The sequence below is a fragment of the Mobula birostris genome, chromosome 3 (assembly GCF_030028105.1).
Source record: "Mobula birostris isolate sMobBir1 chromosome 3, sMobBir1.hap1, whole genome shotgun sequence".
Taxonomy (NCBI): Eukaryota; Metazoa; Chordata; class Chondrichthyes; order Myliobatiformes; family Myliobatidae; genus Mobula; species Mobula birostris.
Genome location: NC_092372.1, coordinates 156517405 through 156531613, shown reverse-complemented (window position 1 = coordinate 156531613; position 14209 = coordinate 156517405).

Below are 14209 nucleotides of genomic sequence, written 5' to 3'. Positions count from 1 at the left end.
GTTGCCTCATTATAGCCTATTATGTGGAAGCATTAGAGAGGGTGCAGGCGAGATTTATCAGGATGCTCCCTGGATTGAACAGCATGTCTTATGAGGAAAGGTTGAGCAAGCTAGTGCTTTCCTCTTTGGAGCGAAGAAGGATGAAATGTGACTTGATAGATATGTATAAGGTGTATAAGATGACAAGAGGCATAAATAAAGTGGACAGCCAGTGACACTTCCAGCATGGCAATGGCAAGTTGAGAGGGCCTAATTTTAAGGCAATTGGAGTCAAGTGTAGAGGGGATCTCAGAGGTAGGTATTTTTATACAAGTTCTTGGAATTAACTGCCAGGGGTAATGGTAGAGGCAGCTATAGAGGGACATTTAAGAGACATTTAGATAGGCATAGATGAAAGAAAAATGGAGTTCTGTGTGGAAGGGTAGTGTTAGCACATCTGGAATAGGTTAAAAGTTGTCACATGAGCCAAAGAGCCTGGACTGTGCTGCACTGTTCTATGTTCTATGTAGATAGCAGGTGCTATTGTAGGGTAACATTATCGGCAGAAATAAGCATAACTCACAACCACCAACATTGAGTTGGGGTTTTGCTTTAAGAAGCTGGTCTGATGTGATAACGTTTTTACGTAAAGAGTTTTGGGGTGTGGGTTTTGAAGTTCAATAAAACGTGTTACGGGTTTCATTAAACATAAAATGCCTCACTTTGTTTTATTGTGGAAATCTACGCTGGTGACCCTGATGCTCTAGGATAACTCGGGAGTTATTGAACATGTCAGCCAACACAGTCGCTTTGAAACTGCCAGAGTTCTGGGAGTAGAATACAAGTTCGTACAAGCCGAGGTCCAATTTGCTCTGTGAGAAATCTCTACCAACAACACCAAATTCTACTATGTGGTAGCAATTCCAGGGCTGTGAGGGTGGTAAGTCTGCTCGAACACCCATCTGAACACGATAGACACTGATTCACTGAAAACTCAACTTTTACAGACTCTTGGACTATTGGAGACTGAGCGCGCCAAGCAGTTACTCTCAATACCCAGTCTCAGTGATGCTAGGCTTTCAGAACTAATGGACCACATGCTGTCTGCCCTGGGGAAATCACTGTCCATGATTTATTTTTAAAGAACTCTTCATGCAGCAATTGCCTGATCTAGTCATGTAGCCCTCGCTGATGCACCTGTGATGGACTATAGGGAGCTTGCTAAAATGGCTGATGGCTTACACAAAGCTGGACAGTGATGTATCATCCCTCCTCCTTTCTCAACCTCAATAAGTCTGGTCAGCAAGACCCCCAAGATAAGGATGCCCGTGGCTGTGAAACAGACGAAGCTAGGCCTGTGCTTTTCTATTTGCGCTTTGGAATGAACGCGAGGAAGTGCCAACCTCCTTGCAGCTTTGACAGTGCCAGCGCACCAGGACATCATGGGTCTGTGAGCCGCCATCCCTGATCGTTACCTGGCCCCACACATTCAAGACTCCTTGGCACGTTTAGCTGGAAATTTAATTTTTTCCAAACTTGATCTAGTTAGGAGCTACCAGGTGCCTGTGTGCTCAGAGGAGATTCTCAAAACAGCTGTGATAACCCCTTTTGAGATTCTGGGCATGCTACTTGGACTGAAAAATGCAGCACAGACTTTCCAATGGCTGATGGACTCTGTATTAAAAGGTTTAGATTTTCTTTTTGTTTACCTGTCACCAGTTCATCCAAACCCGAAAACATATCCCGTCTGCGCACATTTTAAGTGCTTATGCCAACACAGGTTATTATCAACCTTATTAAATGTCAGTTTGGGTTGTCAACCATTGACCTTCTGGATATCACATCTCCATGGAAGGGGTGAAACCCCTCCCATCAAAGGTAGCTGCTATTATGGATCTTTCACTGCCCCACACTACTGAAAAGCTAGGTATGGTGAATTTCTATTATTGTTTCATTCCTCGAGCCGTTGAGCTTATGCTATAGTGTGCTCAAAGGCAATACCCCTAACCAAGTGCTTGACTGACCGGGACATTTGATGATACCAAACGAGCTCTTTCTAATGTGATCCTTCTGGCTCACCTGTTCCCCAATGCATCTATGGCCATTACTACTGGCACTTCAGACTATGGTGTGGGTGCTGTGCACGAACAGTTGGTCGGAGGCGTGTGGCAGCCTCTTACTTTCTTCACCCGACAGCTCCCTCCTCCCTAAAGGAAGTACAGCACATTTGCCCAAGATGAAATGGCGGAGCAGACTCAATGGGCCAAATGACCTAATTCTGTTCCTGTGTCTTATGGTCTCATGGTCGGGTTCTTCTGGGAATCAGAACTGCTCCAAAAAAGGATCTGTAGTCATCCTGATGCCATGACCACCTGGTCAACCTCTCAACAGAATTCTACACCCCTCAGTAAATTCAATTCCTTTTTCCATATTCCTATCTCCCATCATGGTGTACAGCATTGTTGGGTTCCTGTTGACCTACAGTCCGCCTTGTTTGTTTTTGTCTGCTATAATGTACACCAACATCCCTTTAGGCCTCCTTACAATGGCACGTTCTGCATTCTTGCATGGGGAGAAAAGACTTTTATCATAGATGGGGGTGGGGGGTAAACCTGAATGTATTTCTATTGATTGCCTTAAACTGGCCCACCAAGATTTGGAGTAGTCCACTGTCATGCCCCTGGTGTCACAACTTGACTATAAGCATGTCAACATACTTCTGAACGAGCCAGAGGCACCTGGATATCCTCCACCTGTGAAACACAGGACCTGAGCTGAGAGGCTTGTTCAAGCCACAGACAAGCTCACGATGCCAGTTTTAGTGAATTCTGGGGTTTGGGCTATGTAGGGGAAAGTAACTGGGAGAAATAATTCACAACCACCGACACTGTGTTGGGGTTTCACTTTAATAGTCTGATGTGATGGCATTTTTATGTAAAGAGTTTTTGCATGCTTTTTGGAGTGTAGGCTTTGGAGTTCAATAAAATGTGCTATGGGTTTTATTAAATGTAAAATGCCTCACTTCATTTTATTTGTGAAAACCTACACCATGGTAGTGACCCAAACATTCCTTCCAGGTGAGGCAACACTTCACCTGTGAATCTCCTGGGGTCCTTAATTGTATCAATGCTCCTGATGCAGCCCCCTCCTCATTGGTGAGACCCATCATAAATTGGAGGACCGCCTTGTTGTGCACCTATGCTCCATCCACCTAAAGTAGAGCTTACCAGTTGCCAAACATTTTAATTCTGATTCCCACTTCCATTCCGACATGATGGTCCACGGTCTCCTCTTATGCCACGGTGAGGCCACCCTCAGAGTGGAGGAGCAACACCTTATATTCTGTCTGGGTACCCTCCAATCCGATGGCATGAATATTGATTTCTCCATCTGGTTAAAAAAAACCCTCCCCCTCCCCTCTTCTATTCCCCACTCTGCCTTCTTACCTCTTCTCACCAGCCTATCACCTCCCCCGCTGCCCCTCCTCTTTCCTTTTCTCCTATGATCCACTCTCTGCTCCTATCTGATTCCTTCATCTTTACCTTTCCTACCCACCTGGCTTCATCTATCACCTAACTATACCTCTTTCCCTACCCCACCTTTTTATTCTGGCATCTTCCCCCTTCCTTTCCAGTCCTGAAGAAGGGTCTTGGCCCAAAACATCGACAGTTTGTTCATTACCACAGATGCTGCCTGACCAGCTGAGTTCCTCCAGCATTTTGTATAAGTTGTTTTAGACTTCCAACATCTGCAGAATTACTTGTGTGGATGGATTAGGAGAAGAAAATCTTGAAAACATATACACAAGTATTCATTTCTTTGTTGTTAATTTTTGCTTTCCCTCTAGGCCAGCTTGCATTGATCTTTAGTTCATGGATCCATAAGAGGATCGAACAGCGCTTGTCAACTTGTTCCACATTTCTATGTTTATGCAATGCAATGCAGAATTACAGAAAACATTGGAAATCAGATGAGGGAACAATTGACATCCCATTCATTATCAGCAGTTTCTGAGCAAACTGAGGTCCATGTTGGGAAATGTATGATAATGCATTTTGGTAAAAGGAACAACAATGCAGACTATTATCTAAATTGGGAGAAGGACCAAACATCAGAGTGGAGAGGGACTTAGGAGTCCTTGTGCAAGAGCCCCAGGAGGTTAATTTACAGGTTGAGTCTGTGGTAAAGAAGGCAAAAGCAATGTTGGCATTCATTTCAAGGGGTATGGAATATAAAAGCAAGGGGATAATGTTGAGGCTTTATAAGACATTAGTCAGGCTGCAATTGGACTATTGTCAACAGTTTTAGGTCCCATATCTCAGAACGGATTAGATTAGATTAGATTAGATTATGAGGACACGCAGTCCTCTTTTATTGTCATTTAGTATTGCATTAAGAAATGATACAATGTTCCTCCAGAATGATTATCACAGAAACACAAGACAAGCCAAGACTAAAAAAACTGACAAAAACCACATAATTATAACACATAGTTACAACAGTGCAAAGCAATACTGTAATTTGATAAAGAACAGAACACGGGCAGGGTAAAAAAAAGTCTCAAGGTCGCTCGAAAGTCCCATCATCTCACGCAGATGGTAGAAGGGCCATGAACCTCCAGCACCGCAAACTTGCCGATGCAGCACCCTGGAAGCACCTGACCACGGCTGACTCTTGAGTCCGTCGGAAAACTTCGAGCCTCTGACCAACCCTCCGGCACCGAGCACCGAGCACCATCTCTGCTGAGCGCTTCGACCCTCGCCCCAGCAACAGGCAATAGGCAAAGCCATGGATTTGGGGCCTTCCCCTCCAGAGATTCTTGATAGCACAGTAGCAGCGGCAGCGAAGCAGGCATTTCAGAAGTTTCTCCAGAAGTTCCTCTGTGCTTCTCACGTCTGTCTCCATCAAATCAGGATTATGCACGGCCCCTACTTAACAAATACGATATCATTTCAGAGCAGCCGCGCGTGCTGCGTTGCGCCACCATCTTCTCCTCCCCTTCCCTGTCATTGGAGAGAGTTAGAGGAGGTTCACAAGGATGATTCCTAGAATGAAAGAGTTACCATATGAGGAGTATTTGGCAGTTTTGGGCCTGTACTCACTGGAATTTAGAAGAAGGCATGGGGATCTCATTGTAACCTACCAAATGCTGCCAAGGACCAGACAGGGTGGATGTGAGGAGGATGTTTCCTATGGTGGGTGTATCTAGAACCAGAGGGCACGGCCTCAAAACTGAGGAATTTTTTAGCTAGAGAGTAGTGAATCTGTGGAATACTTTGCACAAATTGCAGTGGAGGCCAAGTCTATGGGTATATTTAAGGTGGAAGTTGATCGTTTCCTGATCAGTCAGGGCATCAAAGGATATGGTGAGAACACAGGTATATGGAGTTGAGAGAGATCTGTGATTAGCCATGATGGAATTGGGGAGCAGACTCAAGGGGCTGAATGGCTTAATTCTGCTTTTATGTCTTATGGTCTTATAGTATCTGGCTTATCGGGATCCTTCCAGTAGCTGGGTGACCAGAAATGTGCAAAATACTCGAAGTCTAGTCTCACAGGTGATTTGTGAAGTTGCAAGCTGGCATCTAAAATCATGAACTCAATGATCAATGCAGGCAAGTGTGCAATACACCTTCTTCACTGCCCATTGCATCCATATCACTACTTTTAGAGAACTATGTACATATAGCTCTTCAGAATTAGTTAAAATGTACTGCAATGTTTCTCACCATTGAGAGGCAATGGAAAAGGTTTTCTGACACAAAAGATATCAAAATGCCACTTGGCCTGTCTGGGGTCTTAGGTTGCAATGCAAGAGGCCTATTAATCGCTTGGAGACCATTCTGCCTCTCAGAATGACTATATCGATAACACCTTTAGGACCCTGGAAGATTGACACATCATTATTAATCCCATGAAAGACAAATGCAAAATACTGACTGAAGCAGCAAGGGTCTGTCTCAAGCTGTCCTTACAAAATTTTTCCTTGCATTTCTAATGCTTTACTGAATAAATTCAGGTTAACAATATTCTGCTGTGAAATTATTCAAGTGAAAACAGCTGTCAGTTGTAATCTCCACGGATATTCACTTCCACAAGTGAAAGATAGTTGCAGTTACACTCATCGATGTCCTTGCAAGGCAATTTACTGCCAAATGCATACAAGAGTAGGGAAATTGGTATTGGTCAATATTGATTTTTCTTGCAGTAAGTTTGCTGCTCCCTGGAAAACTGTGTGCAGCGGTGACAGCAGAATTCTGTCAGAATCTGCAGGACAGGAAAATTTACATAATTTACGTGAACTCTCAGTGTATTTTTCCTGTGATCAGAGGCATTGTAGGCAAAGTATTTTTGGTTCTGGACAGGTCTAATCAACTGCATTACTGGGGAAAAAGCCTTGATGGAATGGCGGAGCAGACTTTGAAAGCAACCCTTCAGCAAGGATAGGTTGCAACAGAGCTGAAGTTGTGGAAGAATTGAATAGTAATTCCAGGCTTCGGGTGAATTTAATGGGTCAGCCAGCAATATGACAAGGGTGAATAATTCCAGAAGATTGGCCAGAGGTCGAAGTTTGCAGTTACAGGCATAAATTTGGCGCAGTGCTGTTACCTGGTTCCAGTGGCCTGCATTCAGCCCTGATTTCTTATGCTGTATGAGTGGAGGTTGTAAAATACCTTATAATCCTGTGTTTTTTCTCTAGTTTCATCCATGCTGCTTAGGAAGTGGATGATAGGAGAATCAGCATAGATTTGATGGTACCTGGAGGATACAGAATATAGGGAAATCAGTCGGAGAATAGACTATAAAACTATAAGACATAGGAGCAGAATTACGTTATTCAGCTCATCAAGTCTGCTCCCCCATTCCATCATGGCTGATCCCAGATCCCACTCAACCCCATACAGTTGCCTTCTTGCCATATCCTTTGATCAGGAAACAATCAATTTCTGCCTTAAATGTACCCACGGACTTGGCCTCCACCGCAGTGTGTGGCAGAGCATTCCACAGATTCACTACTCTCTAGCTTAAAAAAAATCCTCCTTACCTCTGTTCTAAAAGGTCACCCCTCAATTTTGAGGCTTTGCCCTCTACGTCTTTTTGCAGCCTCTTTGGACAGGAATGTATATTAGGCTTCCTTTGGATAGAAGAACAACAAGCTAGAGCAATTAGACCGATTCTGATAACCAGAACTTCTCAGCCGCAGCTCACTGAAAACCAGCCCTGAGAAGTCGCTGCTCCCTTGCATTAAATCATCTCTACCATTCCGTCCAATTCTTCTGCTCTCCAATAAATTGCATCTTTCCTGAAGTCTGCAATTGATATTAGTATCAACTAACATTGCAAGTACAACACATAGGTCTGCTCATGCAAATTTTAGATAACACTGTAGTTACTAAATTTCATCAACAATTATTTATACTAATTATGTCCCTGATGTAACACCCCCCCCCGGCCCCGAGCCCCGATTTCTATCTTAAGTTTTCTCCTAGATGATGTTGTACTTTGAAGAGGTATATCCTTCTGTTTAGCCTTAACTCTCCCAATGCCTCAGCTTATGTGCTGCTGGAATTTATTGGTGAAAGTTACTGCTGAAAACTAGATTTGACGATTTGAAAACCAGCCTCTTCATTCTCTTCCAGAAGAACTGAGGAAATCCAAAACTCGGCTGCATGTGCAGTAACTTACGTAGAGTTCCATTCACTTGTGATCATGCTGCTTGCTGCTCTACATTGGCTTTTGAAGCTAATTGGTAATTGGTTTATTATTGTCACATGTTCAGAGATGCAATGAAAAGTTCTTGTTTGCATGCCACCCAGACGGATCATTTCATCTTGCCACTCCATACCTTTGCCACAGCTCCAGCCCTATATCCTTTAATTCTGGCATCCTATCCACCTTCAAATTCTATTGATCCAGCACCTCCTTCAGCTACTGTGGTGCGGAGCTTACTTTCAAAACCTTGCCATTTCTACAGCCCTCTTCTCTTTAATATATTCCGTAAGAACTAATCTCCTTGCCCAGGCTTTGGTCATCTGATAATAATTCCTATCCAATGCAATGTAAATTAGTTATTTGTCTGATAACTCTCCTTTAAAGTATATTAGGATGTCTTTTTACTTCATTAAAGACATGGTGTATTGACATTTTCACTGCTGTATGCATTCAGAGATGGGGGAGAGTTGGTGTGATTCTGTAGGAGGCCTTGAAGCACTCACAGTCAACACAGCTTTGGAACGAACCTGAGAAAAGCTTACTGCATAGAGCCACAAATTGGCAGCTGGCAGAATCGTATGACCCAGATGATTTCCAGCAATCTAGATGAACATACTGGTGGGATTGCCATGGGAACAGATATGAATTGTAAAATGGTCAAACCTTTGTAGCTTTCTTGTGGCACTGGCTTACTAGCAAGGGACTGCAGCAGAGCATTTACAAATGAAGGGCATCTGTGTTGTAATTCATATTGCTACTGAAGTAGTCTTCCAGCTAACAAAGCAGAGAACATGACAAACCAAAGGCACTGTGAGCAACCTTGTGAGATGCTTTAACTGATGCCCTTGCACAAAGACCCTGCTGCTATGACCAGTGAGGTGACTCTACACTCCATACCGAAGGAATGTTGACAATGTGCAGCTGAACTCATCAAAAAATCCTCAAGGACTGCCATACTTCAAGAAGTCAACTCATCACTACCTTCCCAAGGGCACCTCGGGATGGGCTATTAACTTCCGGCTCCATTTATGAATACCACATCACTGGAATATACATATTGAAAAAATCATGTGGTTAGGGAGGGAGAGCTGAGGTTGTGTCAACTCAGCTGTGACTTTATTGAATGACAGAGTGCGCTTTGTGAGGATTGATATTGGAATGGCCTCCTCCTGCTCCTAAATCCATGCCTTCATAAATTTGTATGTTCATAAGTAGAAGACGGGAGTCAAATGTTGGAGTATGGATGAGGCACGGCTCTGCACAGACTCTCCATCCACATCTAAACACAAACCAGTCCACTGCATTTCGATGGTTGGGATCTTCCGATTCACAGCAAGCTGTCTTCCAGAGAGCTGCCAATTTCTACGCTGGTCTTTGCAGGGCTGAGGGGTGTAAAAGTGCATCATTGGAATAGATCACACTTCTTGCAGCTTGGCCTGGGTCTTCTTCTGAATCTGCAGATCTGAAGGAGGAACCGAGATCTGTACTTTAAGGTAAGCATTACAGGCAGAGCGCAATGTGCAATCCGGTCCACACCTGGTGCATATAATAGATTGAGGTCAGTATAAAGGAAGGAAAGAGTTTCCTAAATACATTATTGTAAGTATCCCGTACTGCCAGTCATTGCCACACTCCTCTTTTCAAACATTTGCTAGTGATCTTGAAGGAAGAGTATGAATGAACTAATTTTTGTCCTGGAGATAGATCCTGAATACAATTGAGACTGTTTAATACAGTGTCCATGATGTGAAAGGGAGGTGGCAGAGATGGGCAATGAAAATAGCTCAGTGAACAGGGTGGCAGCCCATCTGGGCAAACATAAGCAGTAGAGGTGACCTAGAACAGTTAAAGTCCAGGGACAGGTCCTTTGGCCCATGATGTCTATGCTGTACTTGACTAAATTCAACCTCTTCTACCTGTGCAGGATCCATATCCCCCCATTCTCTACATAAGCATGCTCGAGCTAACAGATTCTTTGACACCACCATCGTATCTGCTTCCATCGCCAAACCTAGTTGCACATTCCAGGCAATTGCCACTCTCTGTCTGAAAAATCTTGCCCTGCGCGTGGTGACGTTTATTGCTGTCACTGAGCAAGAGCCACTTGAACTGGAGGGAGGAGGAGAGGTAATATCTGCTAAATCAAGGTGAAAGTTCAACATTTAAAGTAAAATTTATTATGCAAACATGTCACCCCATACAACCCTGAGATCCTTTTTCTGTGGGCATACTTAGCAAATCCATAGAACAGTCAACGTAAGCAGGATCTGTAAACTGCAAACACCAGGAATTATAAACTAAAAACAAACTGTGTAAATGCAGATAATAAATAAAGAGTAATAAATAACAAGCATGAAATAACAATGTAACAGAGTCTTTAGATGAGTGTAGCTATTCCCTTTTGTCAAGAGCCAGATGGTTGAGGGATAGTAACTGTTCTTGAACCTGGTGGTGTGAGTCCTGAGGCACCTGTACCTTCTTCCTAATGGCAGCAGTGGGAAAAGAGCATGGCCTGGGTGGTGAGGATCTTTGATGATGAATGCTTCTTTCCTACATCAATGTTTCATGTAGATGTGCTCAATGGTTGAGAGGGTTTTATATGTGATGTACTGGACCGAATCCATTACCTTTTGTAGGATTTTCTGCCCAAAGGCATTGATATTCTCGTACCAGGCCGTAATGCAGCCAGTCAGCACACTTTCTACCACACATCTATAGAAGTTTGGCAAGGTTTTTGATGACATGCTGAATCTTTGCAGACTAGAGACGCTGTGCTTTCTTCACAATTATATTTATATGCTGCATCCAGGACAGGTCCTGTGAGGTAGTGACATCCAGGAAGTAGAAGAAATATAGAGTAGAACAGTCCTGGCAAGGTCATTGACATTTTTACCAACACTTCTTCTAGCATGCAAGTCTTGTGACAATGACATGGCCAACTGTTTCTGCCCATGGATGCGGGACTGTCTCCAAAGTACTCAGCTCATACTGCAGAGACTTGATTTTTTTTCTCTCTTCTGTGGCTCTGCTCAACTTGGTGCTTCCATGGAACCAGCTTCCATCATCCTGTCAGCGCAAATGGAAATAAATCCTACTTTTAACATAGAACATAGAACGTAGGAACTTACAGCACATTACAGGCCCTTCAGCCCACAATATTGTGCTGACCATGTAACCTGCTCTAGAAACTGCCTAGAATTTCCCTAGCACATAGCCCTCAGTTTTTCTAAGCTCCATGTACCTATATAAGAGGCTCTTAAAAGACCCAATTGTATCCACTTCCACCACTGCCGCCGGCAGTGCATTCGGTGCATCCACCACTCTCTGTGTAAAAAAATTACCTCTGACATCCCCTCAGTACCAATCTCCAAACTCCTTAAAACTATGCTCCCTCATGTTAGCCATTTCAGCCCTGGGGTAAAAGCCTATAGCTATCCACATGATCAATGCCCCTCATCATCTTATACCCCTCTGTCAGGTCATCTCTCATCCTCCATCACTCCAAAGAGAAAAAGCCAAGTACACTCAACCTATTCTCATAAGTTATGCTCTCCAATTCAGGCAACATCCTTGTAAATCTCCTCTGCACTCTCCCTATAGTATCTACATCCTTCCTGTAGTGAGGTGACCAGAACTGAACACAGTACTCCAAGTGGGGTTTGACCCAGGTCTTATATAGCTGCAACATTACCTCACGGCTCTTGAACTCAATCACACAGATGATAAATGCCAACACACCATACGCCTTCTTAACATCACTGTCATCCTGCACAGCAGCTTTGAGAGTCCTATCGACGCAGACCCCAAGATCTCTCAGATCATCCACACTGCCAAGTCTTACTATTAATATTATATTCTGTCTTCATATTGGACCTACCAAAATGAACCACTTCATACTCATTTGGGTTAAAGTCCATCTGCCACTTCTCAGCCCAGTTCTGCATCCTATCGATGTCCTGCTGTAACCTCCAACAACCCTCCAGGCTATCCATAACATCCTCAACTTTTGTGTCATCAGCAAACTTACTAAACCACCCTTCTACTTCTTCATCCAGGTCATTTATAAAAATCACAAAGAGGAGGGGTCCCAGAACAGATCTCTGGGGAAAACCACTGGTCACTGACCTCCATGCAGATTATGAACCATCTACAACCACTCGTTGTCTACTGTGGCAAGCCAATTTTGGATCCACAAAGCAAGGTCTCCTTGGATCCCATGCCTCCTTACTTTGTGAAGTAGCCTTGCATGGGGAACTTATCAAATGCCTTACTGAAATCCATATACACTACATCCACTGCTCTACCTTCATCAATGTGTTTTGTTACATCCTCAAAGAATTCAACCAGGCTTGTAAGGCACCATCTGCCCTTGACAAAGCCATGCTGACTATCCCTAATCAGATTATGTCTCTCCAAATGCTCATAATTCCTGCCTCTCAGGATCTTCAACAACTTGCCCACCACTGAAGTCAGACTCACAGGTCTATAATTTCCTGGTTTATTTCTACTCCCTTTCTTGAACAAGGGAACAACATTTGCAACCTTCCAATCCTCCGGTACTTCTCCCGTCCCTTTTGCTGATGCAAAGATCATCACAAGAAGCTCAGCGATCTCCTCCTTCACTTCCCACAGTAGACTGGGGTATATCTCATGTGGTCCCCGTGACTTATCTAACAACACTTTTCAAAAGCTCCAGCACATCCTTTTTCTTAATGTATATATGCTCAAGGGTTTCAGTCCACTGTAAGTCATCTCCACAATTGCTAAGGTCCTTTTCCCTGGTGAATACTAAAGCAAAGTGTTCACTAAGTACCTCTGCTACCTCCTCCGGCTCCATGCACACATTTCCACTGTCGCACCTGATTGGTCCTATTCTCACATGGCTCATCCTCTTGCTCTTCACATACTTGTAGAATGCCTTTGGGTTTTCCTTAATCCTGCTCACCAAGGCCTTCTCATGGCCCCTTCTGGCTCTCCTAATTCCATTCTTGAGCTCCTTCCTAGCAAACTTGTAATTTTCTAGAGCTCTAACAGTACATAGTTTCTTGAACCTTCCATAAGCTTTTCTTTTATTCTTAACTAAATTTTCTACATCCTTTGTACACCATGGTTCTTTTACCCTACCATCCCTTCCCTGGCACAATGGAATATACCTTTGCAGAACGATATGCAAATGTTCCCTGAACATTTGCCACATTTCTGCTGTACATTTCCCTGAGAACATCTGCTCCCTATTTATGCTCCTAAATTCCTGCCTAATAGCACCATATTTCCCCTACCCAATTAACTGTTTTCCTAAATTGTCTGATCCTATCCCCCTCCAGCATTATGGTGAAGGAGAGAGAGTTGAGGTCATTATCTCCAAAATGCTCTCCCACCGAGAGATCTGACAGCTGACCAAGTTCATTTCCCAATACCAGATCAAGCTGAGGGGGTTGTTGAAAGAGGTGATATAGGATCGGAAGGTGCAGAATCTTTATGGGTTGAGCTACGGAATAGCAGGGGTAAAAGGACCCTGATGGCAGTTATTTATAGGCCTTCAAACAGCTGCAGTGATGTGAACTACAAATTACAACAGGAAATAGAAAAGGCTTGTCAGAAGGGCACTGTTATGATAATTGTGGGGGATTTTAACATGCGAGTGGATTGGGAAAATCAGGTCGGCATTGGATCTCAAGAGAGAGAATTTGTAGAATGTCTGCAAGATGGCTTTTTAGAACAGCTTGTTGTTGAGCCCACTAGGGGATCAGCTATACTGGATTGGGTATTGTGTAATGAACCGGAGGTGATTGGAGAGATTGACGTGAAGGAACGCTTAGGAGGCAGTGATCATAACATGATTGAGTTCACTGGGAAATTTGAAAAAGAGAAGCCGAAATCTGATGTGTTGGTATTTCAGTGGAGTAAAGGAAATTATAGTGGCATGAGAGATGAACTGGCCAAGGTTGACTGGAAAAGGACACTGGCAGGAAGGACGGCAGAGCAGCAGTGGCTGGAGTTTATGCAAGAAATGAGGAAGGTGCAAGACAGGTATATTCCAAAAAAGAAGAAATTTTCGAATGGAAAAAGGACGCTACCGTGGCTGACAAGAGAAGTCAAAGCCAAAGTTAAAGCAAAGGAGAGGGCATACAAGGAAGCAAAAATTAGTGGGAAGACAGAGGATTGGGAAGTTTTTAAAAGCTTACAAAAGGAAACTAAGAAGGTCATTAAGAGGGAAAAGATTAACTATGACAGGAAGCTAGCAAATAATATCAAAGAGGTTACTAAAAGCTTTTTCAAGTATATAAAGAGTAAAAGACAGGTGAGAGTAGATATAGGACCAATAGAAAATGATGCTGGAGAAATTGTAATGGGAGATAAGGAGATGGCGGAGGAACTGAATGAGTATTTTGCATCAGTCTTCACTGAGGAAGACATCAGTAGTATACTGGACACTCAAGGGTGGCAGGGAAGAGAAGTGTGTGCAGTCACAATTATGACAGAGAAAGTACTCAGGAAGCTGTATAGTCTAAAAGTA